General features: G+C 35.9%; 1 pseudogene; it reads right to left on the minus strand.

The window, feature by feature from the left end:
* Positions 1-3563: 3563 nt before the first annotated feature.
* Positions 3564-11848, minus strand: LOC143616790 (protein-tyrosine sulfotransferase-like; annotated as a pseudogene).
* Between the last annotated feature and the right edge of the window lie 326 nt (positions 11849-12174).

A 12174-nucleotide genomic window follows, 5' to 3' on the forward strand; every position in this document is an offset into this window, starting at 1 on the left:
TAAAAAAATTAAAATAACATTTCTATATAAATTCAAACCTTTTCTCAATTTTACTCAAACAACTTTCATATTCACATCAAATTTAACCATCTTCACACCAAATTTAACCATCTTCACAGCATTCATCTTCACACCAAATCATGAATGCTAACTCGAACTCGAACCCGAACCCAAACACGAGCTCAAGCTCAACACCGAACCCAAACCCGAATCAAAACCCGTGGGATCCGAGTGGTATGTGGTGGGCTAGTTTGCTCACAAATAACATCGACCTTAGCAACCCGTTCTATGCAAACCAACAACGACCGATGATTCCTTCACCCAGCCACCGTTTACCCCTGATATGTTATTTCGGGCGCCAATGCCGTATACATCCTTGCAAGTACCACAAACCCAAATACCCGAAACGCAAGTCCCCGAAACGCAAGTCCGGCGTCCAAAAAGAAGTCATAAAAAAAGAACCCGTGTGACGTTTGAACAACTGAAAGGGTGGAACGACAATTGTGGGAAGAGGACGAGGTAATAGCGTTAGCATTAGAGTGGATCGACTCTTCCGAAGACTCGATTCAAGGTATATTATAAAAATATTTATATGTTTTCCATGTTATATTTTTTTGTTTACTAATATTAAGCTTTTATATGTATCGAAGGTGACGACAAACATTCGCCGGAGTTTTGGGTATAAATACGCACCAAGTTCTTTGCTTTAATGGGTCGAGGAGAGTATCGCGGGAATGATTCCGTCTACAACAAATGGAAGTCATTACGCACAAAAAATAACCGACTTCATAGCCGTTCACACCCACGTGCAGAACAACAGAAAAAACGGCATGAGCGATGTCGATGTGTTGGAGACCTGCTTAAAACAATACAAAGCCCTTTATAATAAAGATTTTAGCATGTTGGATGTTTGGAGACAATGCATATGCTCGCCAAAGTGGCATACGGTTCCGACATCATCACCACCGCGACCGTCCAAATGGTCAAAGACAACGTCTACTTCGGCAAATCAATTGCCGTCGCAGCCCATGTCCGATGGTCGTTGTCAATAACGAGTTGGATCCGGAATTAAGTTTTGACGAACCGGATGAGTTGCCACAGCCGGTAGGAAGAGATAAAACCAAGGCGGCGGTCAGAGGTGGAGGATCTTCGTCCAGAACCACATCCTCTAAGAGTTCCGACATGAGCTCGCATCTTAAAAACTTGGAGCTGAGGCTAGCCGAGATTGCCAACATTAAAAAACAAAAACAGGAGGGCCTCATGAAAGTGCACGAAGAAAGAAAGGCGATGCTTGCGGAATACAAAGCGATGCATTTGGAGCGAACGAAACAAAAGGAACTCGAGCTCATTACAAAAGATCTATCACATCTAGATCCTGTGTCGCGGGCGGTGATGGAAAAAAGAAGAGCAAATATATTGGCCAAAAATGCAAACGAGGACGACGACGACGAGCATTAGTTATATTTTATTTATAGGATTTTTATTTTTTATTTGTAGGGTTTTTATTTTTATTTGTATTGGTTTTTTTATTTGTATGTTTTTTATTTTTATTGGTATTGGTTTTTTTGTTTTATAAAAAAAGACAAAACAGCAAAGACGTCCTTTATGCTTGGACGTTTTTTCAATAGACGTCCTTTCGCGAAACAAATGGCAGAAAGCATACTGTATGTTTCAAATTCCTTTCACGTTAGGTCCTTTAGTCCTAACCCTGTTAAATATTTCCGTTAAATCTAGTCATATGCAATGCACATGAGGGTACTTTCGTAACTTTATACATTTTTTAATAATTAAAACTAAATAAACATTTCAATTTAAGAAAAATAAAATCCCACCTCTCTCTCTGATTCTCCTAAAGACCACAAACCCTACCATCACCAACCAAATAAACACCACCACCCACCATTTGTCGCCGCCTCCACCCACAACCACCACGATCACTAACCGTCGGCCGCCTCCACTGTAACTCCCATTGTAAGAACCCTAAATCCCCAATACTCATCATTTACAAAATCAAAAACCCCTAACTTTGGCCCTAATCCATCTCCGCCCATCTCTGTCTTGCCGTTAAATATATGGCCGGCCACCACCTAGCCATGACCACCACTACATCGCCGGGCAACCATTACAACCATCGACGATGACCATCACCAACCCTTTTTTATCTCTTTGTAAACCTAAACCGATCTTCATCTTCTTCATAATTAGTCGTCCCATCTTCAAATCAATAGAGTTCTAGGTTGATTCGAGTAGAGAGAAAGGAAGATGAGAGAGAGAAGAGAGAAACTTCAAACCCCCATCTTAGAGAGATCGAAAATTTGAGGTTTTCTCTAGAGAGAAATACCGGCCATTTGGGCTTTCTTTAAAGTGAGATGGAGAGAACCACGTATGATTTGTGGTGGCGGTTGCCGCTAGAGGTTAGGGACGAAGAAATGGGAACGGGGAGTGGTGTCAGAGAACACAAAAACAGTGGCGGCGAGGTACAGTTCAGAAGGGATACTGTAGGTGATCGTTATGGTGGTGGTTGTGGGTGGAGGCGACGGCAGATGGCGGGAGGTGGTGCTTGTTTGGTTGGTGATGGTGGGGGTGATGGTCTTTAGGAGAATCAGAGAGAGAGAGAGAAGGGGAGGGGGTGGGATTTTATTTTCTTAAATTTAAATGTTTATTTAATTTTAATTATTAAATCATGTGTAAAGTTACAAAAGTACCCTCATGTGTATTGCACATGACTAGATTTAACAGAAATATTTAACAGGGTTAGGGCTAAAGGATCTAACGTGAAAGGAATTTGAAACATACAGATTTGTTTCGCGAAAGGACGTCTATTAAAAAAACGTCCAAACATAAAGGGCGTCTTTTGCTGTTTTGTCAAAAAAAAAAAGAAGGTTGGGTTTCGAAGCCCCCTCACCATTGAGGGGCATTATTCCCTGGGGCTTCGAGTGCCCACGTGGCGCTGACGTGGCACTGTGGAGGGGCTTCGAAGCCCCCCACCATAGCACACAGCCTTACAGCCCCATTATATATATATATATATATATATATATATATATATATATATATATATATATATATATAATTATATATATATATACGGCGGGGTAGCAACTGAAATTCGATTTGTAGTGTTCAGTTCGTTATGGTGCCAATATTACTTGTACATCATAACGGGACATTTTTTCTGCATATAATGAATGTCTAAAATGATGCTGTTAGTCTGTTTGGTTTAGAGACATAAATGAAAACAATGTATACAAGGAAACTTCTAAATAAACATCAAATCCTAGTACAACAGGCAAAAATAATATGAATGGTAATGTTTTAGTTGCTTGCTTATTTGTTAATATTAATAAAGAGAAATACGTAATACATAGAAGTGAGTAAAATGAAATTTTGCTACATATTAGAATGTCAATATTAACACCTAAAGTTTCAAAGGTACCTTCTTATCCCCAATGAAGTTTCACTAGAATCCATGTTTTGTTCAATTATAAGATCTCTTGAATCCTCCTCAAATTCTGGTGCATATTTCAGGCCCGACAGGTTAGCATCAGCAATGAAAATTATGCTTATGAAATTATATGGTCTCCAATATTCAAGAATGCATTCACAGCAGCAGGTGTATCAACTGGAGCAAAGTGGCATGTTTTTATTCCTCTGTGAAGTGTACATAACAAATAAAAACTAAAAAAGCTAACTTATGGGCCTCACAAAACAAGATAACCACCTTTAACTAATTTTTTAAGTAGTTTCTAAAGAACTCCTAGAGATGAAATAAATAAAAAAGATATATGCGCGAGCACAATAGTGCTACTGCTAAAGAATAATGAATAAAGCTGATATACACAGAAAAGTTGCAAACGTGTAAGGCCCTGATCCCGGAACCCTACTTTGATGTTGGATTTACTCATAAACACAGTTCTAAAATCAGAGTTAATTAAAACTTTTCGCGAAATCATTAAAACTTCATGCATTACATTACACATCATCGAATATTGTCTTAACAAAAGTAAACTTGTCTTAAAACATATCATATTAATTCATAACATTCTTTTCCCAGATGCCAGTCTTCCAGTCCCTGCCACGTGCCATCCTTAATCCAGCTCCCTCAATCTATTACCTGCGTGCATACTAAAGTCAGCTACGCTGAGTGAGTTCTAGTGAATCATTCTACATACACTACATTCACAATCTTACCCATACGTGTCTGAGGACACGTATTCATACTTTACTTACTATCATTTCTTTCATACGTACATACATACATTCATACATTCAACTTTACTCATACGAGTCTGAAGATACGTATTCATGCTTTACTTACTATTATTTCTTTCATACATACTTACATACATTCAGACATTTATTCGATCTCACGTACTTTCTTTCATAATTCCCTATGGTATACCATAGGCTATTCTATCTCTACCATCACAGATATTATTAGGGTCTGGTCCCTTCCATCTCAGATATTATTAGGGTCTGGTCCCTTCTATCTCAGATGTTATTAGGGTCTGATCCCTTCTGTCTCAGATCTTATAGGGTCTGGTCCCTTCTGTCTTAGATATAATTAGGGTCTGGTCCCTTCTATCTCAGATGTTATTAGGGTCTGATCCCTTCTGTCTCAGATCTTATTAGGGTCTGGTCCCTTCTGTCTTAGATATAATTAGGGTCTGGTCCCTTTGTCTTGAATAACCATACCTGTCTCGTCACTCTATCATACATGCATACCATACATATCTTCTAGTCATGTATATACATATTCATTCGTATAAACATTCCATAATAACATTCAATACTTAGTCATACATATATCATACACATATCATACATTTACCACTTAAGGTAGGTGTATAACAACTACCACATAGAATTATGCACACAGCCCTGAAAACATAAAAGGTAAAGGGGCTAGAAACTCACCTGGAGTCGGTTTCTCTCGCCGTTAATGGTAATACCCTTCTTTAGTTGTGCACGGCTAACTGTACAATACATTACGCTTATCAATTACCTATTACCACTACTTCCTACATCTAAGTTTATGAAACCCTCAACTAACGGGGGTCCGGGGGCAGCGCCCCTGGTAGCGGGGTCTAGGGGCGGCAGCCCCTAGCAGGGTCCAGGGGGCAGAGCCCCTGGCTGATGTTGAGCTGCCAGGTCAGCTAAATTTTATTTTCATTAATAGTCCTTTATCGAAAAATGCATCAGAAAATGAATTTCATGAAATTTCGCATGGAAGAATTTCGCTTCACATGACTTTTTCGCTTCGCATGGAAATTCGCTTCGCATGACTTTTTCGCTTGGCATGACTGTGCGATGCGAAAATATTGATTTCGCTTCGCATAGCTGTGCGATGCGAAATTATTGATTTCGCTTCGCATGGCTGTGCGATGCAAAATTCCTGCATTTCGTCGTTTTTACCATTTTAAAGCCATTTTTCTCCTTGTTTCCTCCTTAGGACCCGATTCTACTCTTTTTATGTGTTTTGGGTTGTACAACTTTTTATACCCGTGTTTCTCATAGTCCAGAGGTCACCTTTGTTCTATAATACACCCGTGAGGCTAAAACTCACCAAGTTCATGTTTTTCTTACATTTCACAACCCGATCTATCATTACATCGGTTTGCATGTCGATTCTAACCATAAAACTTAACCCTTTGGCCGAAGCTTACCTTTTTGCTCCGGGTTCGGTTCAGATCTGAACAACTCGAGGATCTGGACATGATTCTTGTTATTTGAAGACACTTGAACACAACATCTTCCTTACTTTAACCCGGATTTGGATTCGGGTCTTGAGAGAGAGTATGTGTGTGTTCTAGGGAGTGTGTGTGTGTTGTGGGAAGAAAATGATGAAAGGATGGGGGAATGGCCTTATATAGAGGACTATGGGCCCCACCACCCACTTCCTTTACTAAACCCAATCCTTATCCAAATATAAACACGCACACAATTAAACGAACGACACACACGTAACAATAAATTCTCTTTTATTTAGTAATCTCGTAATACGGATGTTACAAAACGGAAATTATATTATAAGATAGAAGAGAATATACCTTATAATAACGTTACAGGGAAGCAAAGGCTTGAGTAGTTCACTGTATTAGTCATAAACACATATTATTCATTTATATGTACCAGATAACAATAGGAAACAAGTAAACTAAATGACAAGTAAATCAAATGGCGGCTACTTGTTCATGTTCGTTCATTTAAATCTACATTAGAAAAGTCATTAAAAAATATTAAAAACCTTTAATGAACAAACACTAACCAACATAAATGGATCTAAATGAACACGTTATCGAACGTTCATGAACACAACTAACCTATGTTCGTGTTGTTTCATTTAGTTAATTGAACAAAATTCCTTGTTTTTGTTTGTTCATTTATTAAATGAACGCACATTAATAAACTTCGTTCACGAACAGTTTGCTGAACGCTCGATTTGTTTACAGCCCTATGATAACACAACATACCGTAAGAGTATGTAAAACCTCTGTGATTGAATACCAAAATATCTATCATCTACTTCATGTTATTCAAATTTTCAATTATCAATTAATTAAACTAATACAATAGGTAGAAAGTAAAACATAATCGATTCTTACACTGTAGATGCTGTAGTTGTAGTCATCAGTATAGTCACATCCGGTCTCCATTCGACACACTGCTTAATCAACGGAACCACACACATTCCTTCACCTATTAACCATTTTCACAGTCGTAAGTAACACACGAGCATCATTTCACTTAGGGCTACAAGCAAACACAACCGAACCGAACAAGGCCTTGTTTGTCCGTTAAGCTTTTATTGGAAAAGCAAATAGTTCACGAACACAAACAAACGCATATGAACACTCACAATATTTTATTTAATCTGGCTAACAGAAAATGGTCAACGTCAACGGTTTGGTCTGGCTACCAAGTTTGTGTTGGTGTTTTTTCTAGCATTCATATTCATACATTAATTTTACATATAAATTATAAATTAAGCACATAAGACGCTATTGTTTTATAGTTAATAATTTTGCTTAAATCTATTCGATATGATTAGAAAAGTCATTAATAAGTATTAAATATGTTTAACGAACAAACAAACAAACATTAATGAACGTTCACAAACACAAATGAAAGAACACAAACGAACTTCCTGTTGAACGCTCGATTCGTTTACAGCCCTGACTACACTTTCAGACAGGCCGCGCTGTGCGGCGGGTTTATGTTTTCAAAAATGTTGAGAACCGCTGACCGAATTATCCAAAACCGATTAGCTTTGGTTTTTCTAATCAGCACCCCTGATCCGAAACCGAAGTGGTTGGGAGAGCCTGCGCTTCGGCTGTTCCCCCTAATTTTCAACTAAACAAAAAAGATATTAATAGTTATATATGGAAATTACAGTCGAGGTTATCTTTTTATCTCTAACAGGTCAAACGCGTAGAACAGGTCAGACGCGTAGTTTCAAAAGGAAAAAAAGATTATGAATGTACACACCCAACGAATTGAAACTCAGTCAAAAGGTATATTAAATGCATAAAACTGCCTTAGATCATTTTAAAAATGAACTTATTTTGTAATCACCAGTAGGAATGTCCGCGCATTGCGATTGAAGTCCTGACTGATGACGAAACTATTTATGGGTATAAAAGTTAAAAAAAAGTAATAATATTTTATGGGCACGTCATATTTCTAGCCGCACGTTTACTACATGACAACACCTTAGATACAAGTATAATAAGGTCACCAACCAACACCAATTCAAGAGTAATTGACATAATTAAAATCTCACAATTAGTGAAAATGTGATCACAGACTCTTGTGGTTGCATGGAATTTACCTGTTTTTACTTACCGGTTCAGTGACCGGATTGGATGCAACTAACTGTGAAATCACTTGTGAACTGAGTAAGTTTGCAAACATTGTAGCAGATTCTTTGTGGTCCTTCATAAGGCCAACGTATAACACGTCATCCAACCTTTTCTGCATCAAAAAGTCGAACGATCAACTGTTAAACTACGGGCCCATGTGTTAGCCTTGTAGATTTTTAAATATCTTTGCCACTTTTTCCAAGAGTCTGATGTGTTATGACATAGTGGCGAATGTCATGCACCTCCCATTTTTTAGAATTGTTTGTGAAACCTGCAGATTATTTGCAATAACATTTATGCAAACACAATAAAGTTAACCGAGTTTCACACTTTCACCTGTGACCGAACCTTATACCTGAAAACTGGCACCATTGTGAATGATTTATAGAGCTCTAGGGTGAGTAATGGATTCATGTAATGGCATTACAGCTTCCTTCATGTTACACGTGTCATGCCGACAAGTACAAGGCGACCCTTTTATTTGTCTAGCATCCATCTATTTACTATTTAAAAGGTTACTCATTACTAAATCATTATTAATAGTAACAAAAAGATTTATAATTTTACACAAATATACCCGAGAAAATAAGTCCTCCATCATCCATGGAGCTAAATACTTCCACAGCCAAGTCTCGGGAGTGCTTGCATTACGTTTTTTAAAACGCATATGTGCAGATGTTTTTTATGCTGATGTCACATTAGGATGCACTAAAAACCAAGCTGCAACTTCTACTGAAAGCTCGTATGCACTAAATACATGCTAAATCAAGCTTCTAAGTAAGGCTACCACTGGCGTTCTCTTGAGGCAATTTGACATTATGCTATAGTCATCATGAGCCACCAATAACCTGCAACTCCATTTGCTGCACAAAAACATGTAGCAATAAGATTTAAAAATCAACAAGTTTAAACTTTAAAAAGTTTATAAAAAATACCGGTGATCAAAATGTAGTTTATCAAAAGAACCTGGGCATTCTAGAGAGCTAGTGTAGAGTTTCTTCAAAAAGTTGTATACCGATGCTTGGACATGGTGAGTTAGCTAAACCTGTTGTATGAAACATTGAAACACACGGATCACCTTCCTTAGAAATGTCCATCATAAAAGAAATTGAATAAATAAATAACAACATCCACTTCAAGCTATGCAAGAATCAAACCTCGAATTCGATCCAAGTAACCAACCTTTGAAAGGTTAGTATCTTTACGTGCAAGTAGCCCTAGTTTAATTGTAGATAGGTAATATCAATTCGAGGCATGTGCACTTTTTAACAATCTGCAACCATTCAGAGGCTGCAACTTTCTTTCATATATCCATTTGATCAAAATAAGAAAATAGTAATTACTGGTGGTTTACAAACAACAATGTACTTATTTGATAATTCAGACACAAATATTAATTTTTTCAAGCTCATTCAAAAATTTAGGCTAACGCGTACAATTAAGAGCAAATAGTATAAACATAGATGTGAAGAAGAAAACCAAAAAACTGAAAATAAACCAAAACGAAATCCAAAATTGAATAATCTAAAACCGAACAAGAACCCAAACGAAACTAAAAAAAACCAAAATCAAACAGAAACCAAAGAAAGCCAACATTAACATTCCGATCTTCCAAAACAATCGTCAGCTCATATGTTTCAGATCATAATTTGATGCAGTTAAAGTATCCTTCTAACTAATGGAATACAAACAATAATCAACCATGAATATTAAAATTCCGCCAATAAACTAACTGCAAATGATGTTTTTTCTTCCTATTACCTGCAAATGATGTTTTTTCTTCCTATTACCTGCAAATGATGTTTTTCTATTATCAGCTGGCAAGATGAAACTCATATATTATTCATTGTTAAATACATGAATAATCACACCTTCATATGAAATTCACACTAAAAATTGCTAAATCACGTATTCATTGTCCATCTCAAAATCTTTTATATTTAATATAATATATATATATATATATATATATATATGGGGAGGTATCTTTTGAGAACCATGTTGAGTTGTAAGAACTTAAGAACTCCATTCTAGACCATACATTTAATTAAATGGATTGTAATATTTGGTTGAGATTAAATCTGACAAAAAAGTCAAAGTAGGAGAGAGAATAAAGATGTAAGTGGTTACACTAACTTTTACGTCCGTTACACATGTGTAAAAAATCGACTCGGTGCGTAAAAAATTCTGCAATTTTTTTTACGTCTATATAACATATATTATGCATGTGCAAAAAAAAATTCAAAAAAAAAATTGTTACACTGAGTTCTTTCGAGTTCTTAAAACTCAAAGAGGTTCTCATTTGAAATCTCCTATATATATATATAGGTAAGAATAAAAACTCACCTGAGTTGTGAAATATATAGAAACACATTCTCAACCACATGTTTTTAATTAAAGTTTGAAATCTGCGGTCTACAATTAAAGTTAATAAAAAATGTAAAAGTAAATTTGCACTTTCTTCCTCCTGAAAACATAAATAAAAGTTAGTAAAAAATAACAAAACAATTTTTTTTATTTTTCTATGTTTTGTATTAAACGTAACAGCATATATTGCATACTAGGATATAGCCTGTATAATACACGGGTGGTTAAAAAAATACAACAAAAAACTTAAATTTAATAATCCACGTAATAGCATACCTTGTCGTCTCAAAAGCATATTAAAATATATTTATATGTCTAAAAATATGATTAATAAAACATATTTTTATCTTATGAATACATAATAACATACCTTATGAAAAAATTATTTTCTTTTAATAGTTTAAGTAAGTAGATTAAAATTAAATAGCTTATTAGGTGTAAATTATAATTTTAGAAATTGTTGAGGTGAAATTCTATGTGGATAGCTTAATTAAAGGCCATGTGAAAGCTATATGTTGCTTTAATATTATAGTTATATTAGATTAGATGTAAGAAAAAAAACGATGTTACTTAGGGCTTTCACGGGTTTTCAGAACTCAAATGGGCTTTCATTCTATAATTCTTTTATGTATGTATGTATGTATGTATGCATGCATGTATGTATGAGAGAGAGAGAGAGAGAGAAAAGTAGGGTGGTCCCACCAAAACACCCCCTTACCGTCAGTCGTTCCAACACCGTCCCCCCCCCCCCCTCTTACCTCCTCTCTGGCCTCTGCGGTGTTCCCCCTATTACCACCCCTCTGTAGTGTTCCCCTCGTTGTCGCCCCTAAGCTGCCCCTACTAATGCCCATAGCATGTAGTCTAATAGGTTATCATGCATTACATACGAGACAACCTACGCCATTAATTCCATAAAAAAAACTTGATTTTAACACACAGTGACAAATTGAAAATTCACCTGCTTTTCTAAATCGCGGACCAAATTCTATCAAAAACAATATTTTGATTTTGTCTTGAAATAAATTTGAACAAAAACAAACACGATTTGAAGCATTTCGTTTAGTCTTAATTAGTTCACTTTGATTGAGTGTAATCAATTCATTTCAATCCAACAAAGCATAATTAGTTCGATGTAATTACGTCAATTGGACGTAATTGTCTTTGATGTTTTACTTGTAGGCAAGGAACATTTTACACATGGAAATTAAATTCGACTCCTGATAGGAATCTCAGACAGAACAAAATTGGAAGTACCGATTGTAGATCGCGTCAACAAATTAGATTTAAGTTAATTACGAATCTGTCACCGCGTGATTTAAAATTGAAATTGACGCTTAATAGGTTGCATGTATGTTACTGCATGGGAAACGAATATATATATATATATATATATATATATATATATATATATCTCTTAAGGGATGGTCTCCTTTAAGAACTCAAATATAATTAGGAACTAAAAGAACCAATCATGTCTTTGATCGAAACAAAGCCATCTTCATACGAAACAAAGTATTAGTACCACTTTGATTGCCACGTTCTTCAACAACAATTTCTTCACCAGCATCATTATCCACCACGTCTTCGTGAACAACCTGAATAGCTTTCTTCACCAGCATCATTATCCACCATATTCGAATCTGAACTCGGTTGATCCATAACTACAAAAAACAAACAGTTAATTATTATTCTACTAATATATATAAACCTTGACATGAAAAAAAATAAAAGAAACAGTACATGAACGGAGATATGATAATCAGAATACAAATTTAATTTAATTTTAAGTTACAAGTTTAGCCGGTGATTAAAGAATTGATGATGCATACCTGATAATATGTAAACTAATTTCGTTGATTCAATCTTGATGAACGATTTAATATGTATTTGATTGTGTTTAGTATAACTTCCCCATGATAATGGGAAGTGAAAATAGGAGTTGTTA

This window comes from Bidens hawaiensis, unplaced genomic scaffold (assembly GCF_021521415.1).
Source record: "Bidens hawaiensis isolate Kalapana, Puna unplaced genomic scaffold, B.hawaiensis_p1.1 tig00049870_1, whole genome shotgun sequence".
NCBI classification, from domain to species: domain Eukaryota; kingdom Viridiplantae; phylum Streptophyta; class Magnoliopsida; order Asterales; family Asteraceae; genus Bidens; species Bidens hawaiensis.